The sequence below is a fragment of the Triturus cristatus genome, chromosome 3_2 (assembly GCF_964204655.1).
Source record: "Triturus cristatus chromosome 3_2, aTriCri1.1, whole genome shotgun sequence".
In the NCBI taxonomy this organism is placed as follows: domain Eukaryota; kingdom Metazoa; phylum Chordata; class Amphibia; order Caudata; family Salamandridae; genus Triturus; species Triturus cristatus.
Genome location: NC_140584.1, coordinates 981,897,717 through 981,911,456, shown reverse-complemented (window position 1 = coordinate 981,911,456; position 13,740 = coordinate 981,897,717).

Here is a 13,740-nt window from a genome sequence, read left to right as displayed (position 1 = left end):
TCTTTTAATGTTGTGGCAGTCAATCAGATCCTTTTGAAGGTTCCATGGTCCTTGAAATGTGTATGATTTTCTAAGTTTTAACCCCTTCATGACCAACCGAACCCTTCTTTAGACACTTATTTTTTAAAAACTACTAAATGGAATGACCCCAGTTCAAAATCCTTGAATAAACTTCTACCATCATAACAAATTCAGTGTAGTTCCATTCAGTCATTTATTCTGTACTGAGGTGCAAATAATACTGTAGGAATTAAAAAGGGAAATGGCACTTTTGGAGCACCTCTTTTTCTTGCCCCCTCGCCCACACTTGATTGGCCTGCCCAAAACCTTCCATAAAAGACCCAAAGCAGATGATACTTTTTTGGAATGTTTTTCACCCTTTTGTCAAGGTTCTCCTACGCAGTACACGTTATCTCTATTAATATAGTGCTGTATGATAAACAGAAATAGGGACCTAGACAACTCACAGAGGTTACAGTGAACAGGTTAATGGCTAGTAGTTCAACTGACCATCTGAGAAACAGAAGATTAACAGTACCATTGCATGTACAATAAAGTGTTATTCTCCAAATATGATATAAAATCCGTTCTCACTTCATAATACTCTCAGGGTTAAGCAAGGATAACCTTAACAACACAATAAAAATAGGTAATTCGAGCACATGTATGTTGGCTCAGTAGTTTGTGACCAGTATTGCATTATGCTGTGCTATGAGGATTTCTAAAGTATGTGAATACCCAAAGGTTTCAAAGCACTGTTTTAGTCATGACCTATGCATACAGGGATCACGTAAACAGGTGTTATAACCAAGCTTTGAGCTGTTTCCTAAATTGTGTTTCATTTTCTTGGATTCTTAGTTCTATGGGCATTGTGTTCCACGGCTTAGATCTATTGCTCCATCTAGTCCTTTGGATTTGGGGTGTCTTGAAGAGCTGGGCCTTGGACGTTCTTAATGTTCTGTTGGGGATGCAAGGTCTTAGAAGTACCCTAATCAGGGAAGTACTTTTTGATTTGAGTCCTCTGTAGGCTTTACAGAGCGCTTTTAATTTTATTCTTTCCTCGACAGGGAGCCAGAGGATGGTGGTCACGGCATTATTTGCCGAGGCATTTTTGGGGACCTTGACAAGCATCCTAGCTGCCACATTTTGGGCCTCCTGGAGTATTTTGATAATGTATTTTGGAAAGCCCATGTATAGGGAATTCCTGTAGTCCAGTTGGAAGAGAACTAGCAACTGGACCACAGTTCTTCTGGACAGGGTGGGTAGAAGTTCCAGGATCTTACACAGAGTCCTGAGAATGCCAAAGAAGGAGGCCACACTTTTTTTGTTTGCGCATCCATCGAGAGAGACTCTTCCATCCACATACCTAGGCTTTTTATGGGGGAGAATGGGTTGGAGGATTGCCCCTGAATCTGGTCTATGCCCCCAGGATCATCAGTTCTGTTTTTCCCCAATCAATGTAAGGCAATTATGTTAATTAAAAACATGTTGAACTAGTTTCAAAAATAATTTCATAAGAAATATAAAGTGGCACCTCATTTTATAAACCCCTGAAGCATATTCTTTGTACACAGCATAAATAAAAAGAAAGTCTGTCTTGTAGCAGTTTTGGCTTCTGCAGAGCACATTAGTTAACAAAATTGCAGTAAAATTGCTAATTTGGTTATGTGCTCTGTTCATTTCACTTAAACAGTAAATTATTAATTTATTTCTTTAGAAACTACTTGGACCTTTCATAAATAATCTCTTGTCATCAGGTATCCAACATAGGACCTCATTGAGAGGAGGGTGGTTGTGCTTAATCTGTAAAAGATTGAGCGTGAATGCCTAAATCTCTGCTAAGAAGCCCGTGGCAGGCAGTGGCAGCTCCTCCGCTATGGCAGAGGAGTGTCGACTCACTGCTTTTGAGCAGTGCAAAGCAAGCAACATAAAATGATAACAACTTTGCATTATTATCATTTTATTCTTCATGCTGCTTTGCGGGCATGCTGTGCTCTGGGAGCAGGCAGGGGAGGAGTGGTTTGCCCACTCCTAAGTGTGCAATGACTATTTGGTCAGCCATCTGCATTACAGCCTGCATTAAGAACATGCCCACCCCTCAACCCCCTGGTTGAGCGCCATGTCACAGCGCTCAGACCAATTACAATGCTGCATTTCAGTGTTGTGATTGGTCAGGGGTGCCTGGGTGCTTACCAATCACAACGCTGCATTGCAGCGTCGTGATTGGTCAGTGGGGCCTGCCTATGCTTCCTGTTCAGAGGAGAGCAGGAGCAGAGACGTGGGACCTGTGCAAGGTACTTTTTTTATAGTGCGCACTCAAGCCCCCCCGGCGTGACGCCCCCCTCCCCCGACACCCCAAGCCACCAGCGAACCATGCCGGCCGCCACTGATGGCAGGTGCAATTAAAACATTCAAGCACCAAATACCAAGGCTGTGTACTCTTGAACCCACATCAGGCCTCTTTAATCCACTACAGATACTCTCTGCCTTTTATCTAATTCTAGTTCCTGATTTCTCCCTTTGTGATGTTTTTACAGTCTTTCTCTTCCGCCTTTTCACTCTCATGTTCGCGGGAAATGTCAGATGAAGGAAAAAAAAAGTAGTCTCCACAAATGAATGCCAGTTCCCCCCATCGGTAACCACCGGTTCAAATTAAGCACTGGAGGATGGTATGGAACACTGGTCCCTCTCTCAATTGCCTTTTCTTATTTAGAGTCTGGAAAATGCAGATTTGCTACTGTCTCCGCTGTCACAAAAATCTTTGCTGCAGACCAGACACCAGCAGGAAGGATGTTAGAGGGGCTCCATATTTAGGGAAACTCCTTTACATAATTCCTGATAATGTCTTTTCTGTCTAGTTTAGTCAGGTCAACCATGGCTGGCCCAGACAGAAGTAAATCCAAAAATGTAATGTGCCCCATATGCTGGGAGAATTCTCCCAGCATATGGGGAACATTAACTACGCTATTTCAAATACAAAAAGCCTATGTAGAAATAACATGAGTGACAGCAGGTATCCAACGCTACCATGGTATTAGTCAACTGCCACCTTCTTTTTTCTACTAAAGCGTGTACCACCTTGGATGTGAAAGTCACTTCGGAGGAAAAATATCAGCCAGGTATGCAATTATTACATTCGACCTGCCAGACTGAAAATGAGTCCTGGCGCCTGTTAGACCTGGCACATTGGCGTGGGTCTCCCTTTCATTTTTTGCTGTTGCCTCATGTGTTTTTGCTGGTGTTAGTTGCTCAGGGCACTGTGCCACTGCTGTCCAGTGCCACAGTGCAAGTGCTCCCTATTGTAAATTAATGTATGAATTTGTGATTCCATGATTGGTTGGTTTGCTTTACCTGTCAGACCCTAGTACAGTGCACCAGGAGTGCCCAGGGCTTGTAAATCCAAATGCTGCTGGTGGGCTTGCAGCACTGGTTGTGCCACCCACAGAAGTAGCCTGTAAAAGTGTTTCTAAGGTCTGCCATTGCAGAGTCTGCGTGCAGTCTGGTACTGTCATGCTGACTGGGCAAGTGAACCCACCTGCCAGTCCCTAAACCTTCCCTTTTTTCATATTAGACACCCCTACGGTAGCCCCAAGGGCAGGGTGCATTGTAAGGATAAGGTAGGACATGCCCTGGTGTGTGTGGCATGTTCTAATAGTGAATTACAGCCATTTTCGTTTTTCACTATTGCAAGGCTACCTGTTCTCCATAGGCCAGAATGGGCAGTTTGATTATTACATCTTATAATCCTAACTGACTCAGGGAACATGGTACAGTTTAGTATGCCTGAACTAAAATACATCTTTTAGTGAAGTTGGTTTTAACATTCTGTGTTTGAAAATACCACTTTTAGAAAGTAGGTATTCTCTTGTCTAACCATTCAAACCTGCCTCTGCTAGGTTGTGTATTCCTTGTCTGGAGTTTGAGTGACAGGGCTGGGGAATTCCAGGAGACAGGGTGAGGTGTCCCAGTGGTGAATAGAGAGATCTGCATCTAGATGGGTGGGAGGAGTTGCACCTGGAACCTGAATAGGGCTGTGCCTTCCCTCCACAATGCTGGCTCCACCTCCTGTGGTGCATCTTATGTCTGCCCTGCACTCTGAAAGGAAATAATGAGTCAAGTAAACAAAGTGCTCCAGGACTGACCAGAACTGGTTTTCACAAGGCAAAGGCCCCTCTGCCCTCAGAGGACAAAGGGTTTTGGAGTATAAGTATTAGGACCCTGATCCCAAAAATTTAGATCACTTTGGGAAAACAAGAAGAAACCTCTGCTGAGGAGAGGAACCAAGAAGAAACTGAGGAGACCCTATCCCTGAAACTGGGGATTGGCCTGCAGGGGTTGCCTACTGCCAAAGAGAGGAGAAAAGAACTTTGTGTTTACTTTTGCTCAACTTGTGAAGGATCTCCAAGGGCTTGGAAAAGAGCTTGCCTCCTGCTGAAGTCTCAGGAACAACAGACTTCAACCACCGGCTCCCCAGAGTTCTTTGGAAGTGCCTGCTGCTGTTTTGGGGCCTTCTGAAGAACTGCGTGTCGCAAGGAGCTGGAAGCGCGACTCAAGAAGGAGAAGCGTGCCGCCGTCAGAGCCACTGTCATCGCACCGCATAAAGGGGAGTCGCTGCTGCAGTTGTCGCATCAAGCGGAAGAGTCTTGCATCATCACAGAAGTGTCTCGCAACGCTGAAGAAGCGTGTTGCCATCGCAGCCATCGTAGCTGACTTATTGCACCGCATCAAGGGAAGAGTCTCGCATCGAGGAAGAAGCGTGTCGCCGTTGCAGCCGCTGCCGTCGCATCTTGGATGACGCCACTGTAGATGTCGCATTGCACCGCATCAAGGAAAGCACCTCACATTCACGGAGAAGCGTGCCACCGTCGGAGCTGTTGTCGTCAAATCGCGTAGAAGAGTGTCGCCGCCAAGGCCGCTGTCGTAGCATCGTGTAAAGGGATGTCGTCGCTGTAGCTGACGCATCGAATCGAGTCTTCTCGCAGCATCGGAGAAGCATGCCGCATCTGGAAGATCTTCATGTCTTTATTTCTTTGCTCCAAAATCTTCAACGCATCAACATTGTTGCAACACTTTTGTTGCCCTACGTGTCGCATCTGAAAGGTACATTGACTTAAAGTGTCGCATTTAAGAACTTAAGAGAACTAAGCTAAATCCTACCATCTTACAGTAACAGTATTGTGGATTTTTGTCGTTTAATGGTCTTGTGATAAATCTATATAAAGAATACTTATTTTTTATATAAAACTTGTGTGGTGTCCATCTGTAGTGTTGTCACTTGATTACTGTATGTGTTCACAAATGCTTTACACACTGCCTCTGAGATAAGCCTGTCTGCTCGTGCCAAGCTACCAAGGTGGTGAGCAGGGGTTATTTTAGGAGTGTACCTCCTTACCCTGACTAGAGGAGGAGGTCCCTATTTGTAACACTAAGGGTAAATCAAGCCTTGAGTGACATTCTTCTAGCAGTCCCATAAGACAGTACATCCATCATTTTGTAATTGATTGCAGGATCTACCATTTAACCAGTCCTTCAGCTGTAAGCATAGGCCAAATCAGCTCATTGAGCCATAAAAGTGACATTGTGGGGCCTTCTTCCTGAGTAAAATAGAGAGGGTCCAAGGTGAGGACTCAAACATGCACTATCCTGCCATTTCCCCAAATCGGGGGCTTCCAATGAGTCGTTGATAGGGCGTTAGCAGTCTTCAGGTGCGGTTCCTCCTGGAGGGCCGAGGAGCGTCGCTCCACCTAGTGCGAGTGCAGCAGGTAAACAAACATTATCAAAATGGTAATAAATATAATTTTCTTATAATTTGTCCCAGGCTTGCACGAGCCTTTGACCAATTAAATAAAATGGTATTTAATAGTGTGTGAGCAGGGAGTGGGGCTGAGTGATTCCTACAATTTCGATATCACTCCAGCCACGCCAGTGTGCATGACAGATTGGCCGGCTATCTACAGCCGGACAGTCTGTCATACGCACTTCAAAGCCTGCAATCGCAATGCTGTAAAACAGCTGAGGGATTGCAGCCGCAGGCCCCCAGCCTCAAAATGAGCACTGGGTTAGCCAGCTCCAACCAATTCTTGAGCTCATAGCAGCTCCAGGATTGATTGGATTCGCTCAGCAGAAGGAGGGAAGTCCTTCCCTTTCCTGCTGCACTCGTCAGGATCCCTTGCAGCAGCTGAGAGTCCTGTCATCATGCTGTGATATCCATACTAGTGCAGCAAATATGTTGAGTTTTTGGGCATTGCACCTCAACATATTTCAAAGTTGTGAGTCGCCACTGGCAGTCTTAGTCCCCCCTTCCTCAGTCATTGGCAGATGGTAATTTCCAGTGAAAACAACCAGTCTCACTGAACATTCTAATATGACGTCACGAATGCCAGCCTGTGTCGCTGAAGTCACTAGTATGCACAAGCAGACCTCAAAGGGGAAACTACATAAAAGCACTGATAAAGAATAAGACCTGCCCAAAGGTATCACACAAACATAACACACATACACACACACACACACACATATAATGCTTTGTGTAACATGTGTTATATTTGGACTTGGAAGGGTTATGCTTTCATAAACCATGACTAAGCCGGGGTGAAGTTCGCAGAGTTCCGCTATGCGGAACTCAACAAAGTGCAAAAAAACCTCAGCTGCGCTACGAGAAGCTCTGCGAGCGGCAGAGTGCGTTAGATAAAATGCTGTTCACTGTGATTATCAGTGCCGGGTGTTTGTCTGCACTGTGCAATCATCGCAAGCGGCACCATGCACAGCGCAGGCGGGCGCTGCTTCCTTTCTGCCGCTCGAGTAGTTTTTTACTCAAGTGGCAGCTTTCGCAACTCGAACGGACGGTTTCTCAACACAAGCGGTTTAGAGCATATGCGACCACTCGCAATGAGAAATCCGACCGCCCGCGTTGAGAAATCTTGCCGGGAGGTTAAATTTCCACTCTTGTGCTCACCAACTTGAAGTTGACATTTGCGAACAAGGAAAAATCTCGCCAGGAGGTGGATTTTCCTCACTAAAGCTCACCAAGTTGACATTGATGAGCGTGAACGAAGAAAAAAACAGGGTTTTTTTGGAACTCCAGGAGCTCCGCTTAACGCAGAGTGCAGAAAACTCCACAAACTCCTCAAGCGGAGCGGATTTCACCGCCCAGGGTTAACCATGACACTCCAAATATTGAGTGGGTTAAGCAGTAAAGGAACAGTCTATATGAAAAATATAAAGTGATATTGCATGTTTGCAATATTTTTGTTTGTTTATTTATTTAGTTAGTCATTTAACAGAGTTATAGCGAAGTGCATGTTATTTCTGCACTCTATTTAGAACAAAGCAAAGAAATGCAGTAAAACGGGTGAATACCATGTATGACCTTAAATAGAGAGTCAAATACAGTGGTTACTGATGTGTTTAGCTTCCTATTTGCTTCAGGAACAATGTGAACAAATTAATTTCTCCTGCAGGCAACAAGAGTCTGATTTTATATTTAGGAGGATTCAAACTTTAGGACTTAAAGTAAAAGTACACACCTGCGACAAAGTGCTCCTTGGTATCCCAAGACGATGAGCTTTGTACTCCAGGCAGACTCTCTTGAATATAATTCTGGCTTTTGTTTGTAGCCAGTAATTATTTTGTATTATAGTTGAGAGGAACATGAACATCGAGCATTGTCCACAAGTAGAGAGAAACTGTTGGTAAAAAAAAACAAAGAAACCGCTAACAGGATCGTCTTTGTATCTACATTCTCAGTAAAATCAAAGATGATTAAAAACATTATCCACAATCGGTGGGAAATTCTACAACAAGAACCAGATTTTCACAGTCTTTCCGACCAGAAATCACTATTCGCATACACTAGATCATGAAACCGCAAGAAAATTCTGTCCAAAAAACTCTGTTAATTGAGCATAACAGTGAAAGTTACGGAAAAATGTCTCAACTGTGTTCATTGCAACAAAGTAACGACCGGCAACATCATAGTGCATCCACAGACAGGAGAGAAAATTAAGTTGACTCATTCAGCTGATTGTAACTCCAGCAACTTAATTTATGCCATCAAATGCCCTTGCGGCTTACTGTATTTGGGCAAAACAGAAAGGAAAATCAAGGTTAGACTCTCAGAGCACAAGAGCAAAATTTGCAATAATCATGTGAATTTGAATCTGTCAGCTCATTGAATTGAACGTAGACATTCCATCGCACAGATGAAGTTCCAAATCATTGAGGTTACGGTATTACAGAAGACAGCGGATAAAGATAACACTAGAACATTACTCCAGCGCAAAATATATTGGCTTAGAAAACTGGACACATTGAATCCCAAAGGGCTCAATGATAAATTAGAGATGGGATGTTTTCTTTGATGGAATCTCCTTAGTTTGAAAAGTCAACCTTTAACCTAGACCCAACTTGAAATTCTCAACCATAACCAAAAATAGGTTTGTTTACACATGCTGCACCACCATACAACTTTTTCAAACTAGGCACCTATGACTTCTGTGTTAATAAAGTAACTTAATGAAGGGGTTTGGCCCTGTAACAGACCACTCGATGGGACCTATCATAATGAGAACAACATATTATCTAGCCATCACATTAATCGCTGTTTTTTACTTGAACAGACTTAGACCATTTACTGATTTAATTGGTCTGTAGTATTTATTTACTCATCATTATCTATTTTTGATGTGAGTCATGTATCTTTTGTGTCAGAACAAGGGAAAAACCTGATTATTCCAACAATAAACACACATTTAAATCATAATCTTACAAAGAAACATTACAAACAATACAAAACTTATGGAATGATTTACATTCATGAGAAATGAATTGTATTCTTGAACCAGTCATCATTTTCAAAAAACAGCAGCCATTAGAGCTGCTAACCAAGGGGAACACTGTTTAGACTGTTCTCTACGAGTGGATCTAAATCGGTTAAGTATATCCCCCTGGTGGAAAATAATGCAGACGCGTTTCGAGCCCCTGTGCAATTCTTGGGGTTCTCTTTAGGGCTGTGACTGGGTACAATCTGTAATAAAAGGTAAAAAATATTTAATGATTAATTTCTAGCCCCTCTTACATTCGGTTTGAAGATTCCTACAGTTTATTATTATGATTTTCTTGTTTGTGGTACCTGCAGTTCAATCTCTTTTGACCTGACGTCTTTGTCTTTACTTGAAGGAGTGCATTTATTGCTTTTGGTCTCTCGGTCTGAAATATGAGAATTGGACAATGATAGTTTGTATCGCCATGATTTATGGGAGTCATAATAAAAAACTGTAAGAATCTTCAAAAGGGCATTATCAGGATAATGGTTGCTGCTTTTTGAAAATTATGACTGGATCAAGAATATGATTCACATGCAGGGCGCAAGCATAGTTACAGGGCGATCCGGAGGCTGGTTGGTACATAGGGGTACCATCTTAAAGAACACAGCAGGTGTGCTCTATGCCAAACCCCAGGAGTCTTTACGGTAGGACCCTGCATAGAAACATCGGCATCTCGCTAGTCCTTTGGGCAGTTGTAAGCCTGAGCAACAGGGGGCTTGCCTTGCAATGCTCCACCCCTAAAAAGGCGTGAGTAAAATCATGGGATGGTGGTCCATGGTATTTAAGGGAGAAAATCCCCAGATAAAATGGTATCAACGATTGGGTTGGCCACGGTGCAGTTGGCTCATCAGGCGGGTGGGCAGCTTAGGTTACTCATCGCTGCCTACCCTTGGATCGCCCGTAAATTAACCCACCACGTTGGCATATTTCATGTATGAAATAAACCTGCAGCAAACTGTTGTGCAACAAACTTTGTTTGGCGTGATTCTTTAAAGCCGTGTGTACTAAGTACCTTACTGTTTTGTGGGGGAGGGTTGTCGATATCGGCGCTACTTAATATTGCAGCGAGGAGGGGGCGTGCCGCTGCTCTGACTTCAGTTAACCTCGCTCGTTGAATGCAAAAGCAGTCGAGGGGCACACTGATGCTTTCAGCCGATTGCGTCATTTCTCTGCTTTGCTCTCCGAGTTGACCTGGGGATAGCTCTGCAAAGATGAAGTTGGCCTAAATGCTGACAGTCAGCGAGGTCATTTTTGTGAGGAAAAAACATACAGTTCGCTTATTAGCGATAGGACACATGTTTTAATGTTATCAGAAGCATCCCAGGGCAGAGTTTTGTTTGGGTCTCCGCGTTCTCTTTATCTACCTTTGTGTGGTCTTTTTGTGGCAAAGCAGCTGTATTTTCAGAACATGATGTTCTGTCCTTGTGAGTCTGTTGCTCTAAAAGCTCATTTTAATTGCAGTACTTTCTCTTTTAGGTTTATAAATAAATATTTGAAAGTTACAATTCCAGTATTTTCATAGCTAGGAACTGGCGCATAGTCACAGGCTACCTCCAGAAAAATAATTCTATCCCCAATCACAAGAACAGAGCCAGACAGACACCTTCTGCACAACTATTGATCCGGCTTTAAACCCTGCTGAAGCACCAGAGTGGCTCCAAGGTTTCCTCAGAGAGTTTCTGGCTGGGAGTTGCGGGACCTGCCGTGGTACACACATTTGCAAGGCCAGAAACTAGGACTGGACTAGTAGAGTGGTAATATCCGCTTTAATGTTACGATTAGAGTCCAGTGACTGTTCTACGGAGTAAGACTTCACAGGGAGTCTCTCTTTTCAAGAATATGAGCGTAAAACAAGAACAGGCTGTTTTACCAGATTTCAAGGCTCACCATCTATGTTAGCAATGATACTGTTGCGTCTGGACATGATCTGCACATTGTAGTTGTATTTACTTTTTTAAATGCTTCAGGCCTCGTCTCATGACAGCTTTCGTTCAACATAAGCGTCTATTAACATGCGTGCCAGTCTTCTCCGAAATTAATGTTTCTTCTCGTGACACATTTCTGGCCAATTCTTGAGAACTTGACCTTTCTAGAGGACATTTTTTATAGGGTGAAGTTACCCTCTTTATTGGATTGCAACAATATCGTTATCACATGAGTTATCTAGTCATAGGGGCTCCAGCAACACAAAACACATTTGTTTCTACCTCCTTGGAAAAAATAAGATCGGCTTATCATCTTTAGAGTGTTGCAGCATGAGGGATTTAAGGGCAGCCCTGTGGGTAATGTGCCTCTTGCAGAAATGTTTGCGCTGAAGGTCAGTCTGACATGCAAGCAGACTGACGCAGCTTTACATCTTGCAGAGGTTGATAAAACCAGAGCTGTTAAATCGGGCAATGAGGGAGGTGCACTGCTGTTTAAAGCATTAATTTAACTCCTGATCTTGGCAGCAAAGGCTGCGAGAAACAAAATATTTCTATCATGCTTATACAGCAGGTAATGACTTTACTACATGAGAGACCACATACCTCTGTTGGAATTGTGTGTGTGTGTGTGTGTGTTATGGCACATCTTTCAATAAGTTACACTGCCTTTGATCATGGCTAGCTCCTCTGCTGCTTTTGACTAGTGAACCCCCTGTGTCCTTACCTAGTCCTCTGTTCTCACTGCATGTATCACAGCTCTTATCTCAGGTTGTGGAAAAGTGAATGGGGTAACGTGTTGATTCTCCCCACTGCAAACCCCTATTGCCTCCCACAACCTCCTTATGTCACCCATTGCTTCTCCACCCTGCATCCTCCCTCTGTTTTCCTTTTGTCCCCCCCCTTTTTTATTTAAACACTCAAAGATACAGATCTGAAGCTTTGCTCCTACCTATTTGTTTTTTTTTGTCACCAGAAAGACAAAGCTATCCAGGCAATTCCACACCACACAATTCAATTCCACACATTTCCGCTCCACACCACATAATTTGACCCCAAACCACATAATTCAACTCAACAAAAGAATTACACAACACAATACATCCAATCCACATCACAGAATTCCACATCATGCCACAAAATTAAACAACACACCACATAATTAAACTCCACTACATACCACTTCACAAAACAAAATACCATTCCACATAATTACACTCCATAACACACAATCCCACTCCACTTAGTTCCAGTACACTCACATAATTACTATCCACATAATTCCACTGCACACCATGCCATATAATTCCACTCCACAAATCCACTCCACACCACACAATTGGGAAACAACCTTTACAACGCAGTCATTACATCGCACTACATTTACAACGCAGTAATTACATTGCAACATCCCTTACAACGCATGTCACTACAATGCATCCATTAGAAAGGTGCAGGTCCGGTCAACTGCGGACACAATGACCACACTTTCCTGCTTTGTTCCCTTTGTGTAAAGTTTTTCTATGATCATTCGGGTTGGGTGTGCATAAGTTACTCCAGCACCTGCCGTTGTTTGGTGCTAACTGCAAAGCAGAGAAATGTAAAACCAGAGAATGGAGTGGTGCACCACCCTTTTGTATAGGAAAGTTCTTGTACAATAAGTCTTATAGTCTTTGTTGAGTTGTTTTTCAACAGTCTTTTATTTCAAAGAAAATCCAAGTTAAAGGAAAATTTGTCAGCCAACGCGTTTCGTTCATAACAATGAACTTCTTCAGGGCATGGAGTTACGTTGCGTCAAAATATCAGTATGCTTGTACAGTGTGGCTGCGTGTCGGCCTCCGTGATAAGGGCTAGCAAGCAGTAGATCTGCAGCCGTCTACTCCATCCGTTGATAAGACTGATATTTTGACGCAACGTAACTCCATGCCCTGAAGAAGTTCATTGTTATGAACGAAACGCGTTGGCTGGATTTGGATTTTCTTTGAAATAAAAGACTGTTGAAAAACAACTCAACAAAGACTATAAGACTTATTGTACAAGAACTTTCCTATACAAAAGGGTGGTGCACCACTCCATTCTCTGGTTTTACAACGCATCCACTACATCGCATGTCACTAGAAAGCAGGCATTACATCGCATGCCATTACAAGGCATACCATTACAACGCATAGTACCCCTACACCATCCAACACTTACCCTACTGTTGCACCCCCTGGAGTTAGAATAGTAATTTTTGCCCCTACACTATCCAACACTTACCCTACTGTTGCACCCCCTGGAGTTAGAATAGTAATTTTTTCCCCTACACTATCCAACACTTACCCTACTGTTGCACCCCCTGGAGTTAGAATAGTAATTTTTACCCCTACACTATCCAACACTTACCTTAAATGCAATGTAATGGTATGCGTTGTAATGGTATGCGTTGTAAAGGTGCAATGCAATGTAATGGAATGCGTTGTAAGTGTAGTTTTAAAAAATTTGTTGTAGTTGTATGCGATATAAATGTATGCGTTGTAAAGGATGTTGCGATGTAAAAACTGTGTTGTAAAGGCATGTGTTGTAAATTTATGTGTTGTAACATCAAACATTCCACACAATTACATGCCACATAATTCCACAACTAACAATTCCAAGACCAGGGGGCGTGGCTAGCGGCATGGCCGACTAGGACACATTAACGCGGAGCTCTAGCCGATATCCAGAATCTGTCTCGTAATCCACGGTTTAACGGCCTGAATTATATTATCCTGCACATCGGAGCCATTGGCATCCAGAGCTGAGTGGTGGACGGTGGTGTCCGGCTGGCACTGCTCGGACAGCAACGGAAATCAGGACGACCGAGATCAGAGGTGAGCGCCTCAAGATGGTTCCGTGTGAGTGAGCGGTCTCATCGGCTCCGTTGCACTGCAGTGGCGGCGCTCCCTATGAGGCGACTCCCATCGGAGGTCACACGGTGGTGGGGAGAGCTGCGGCTGCAACCCCTGGGGCCC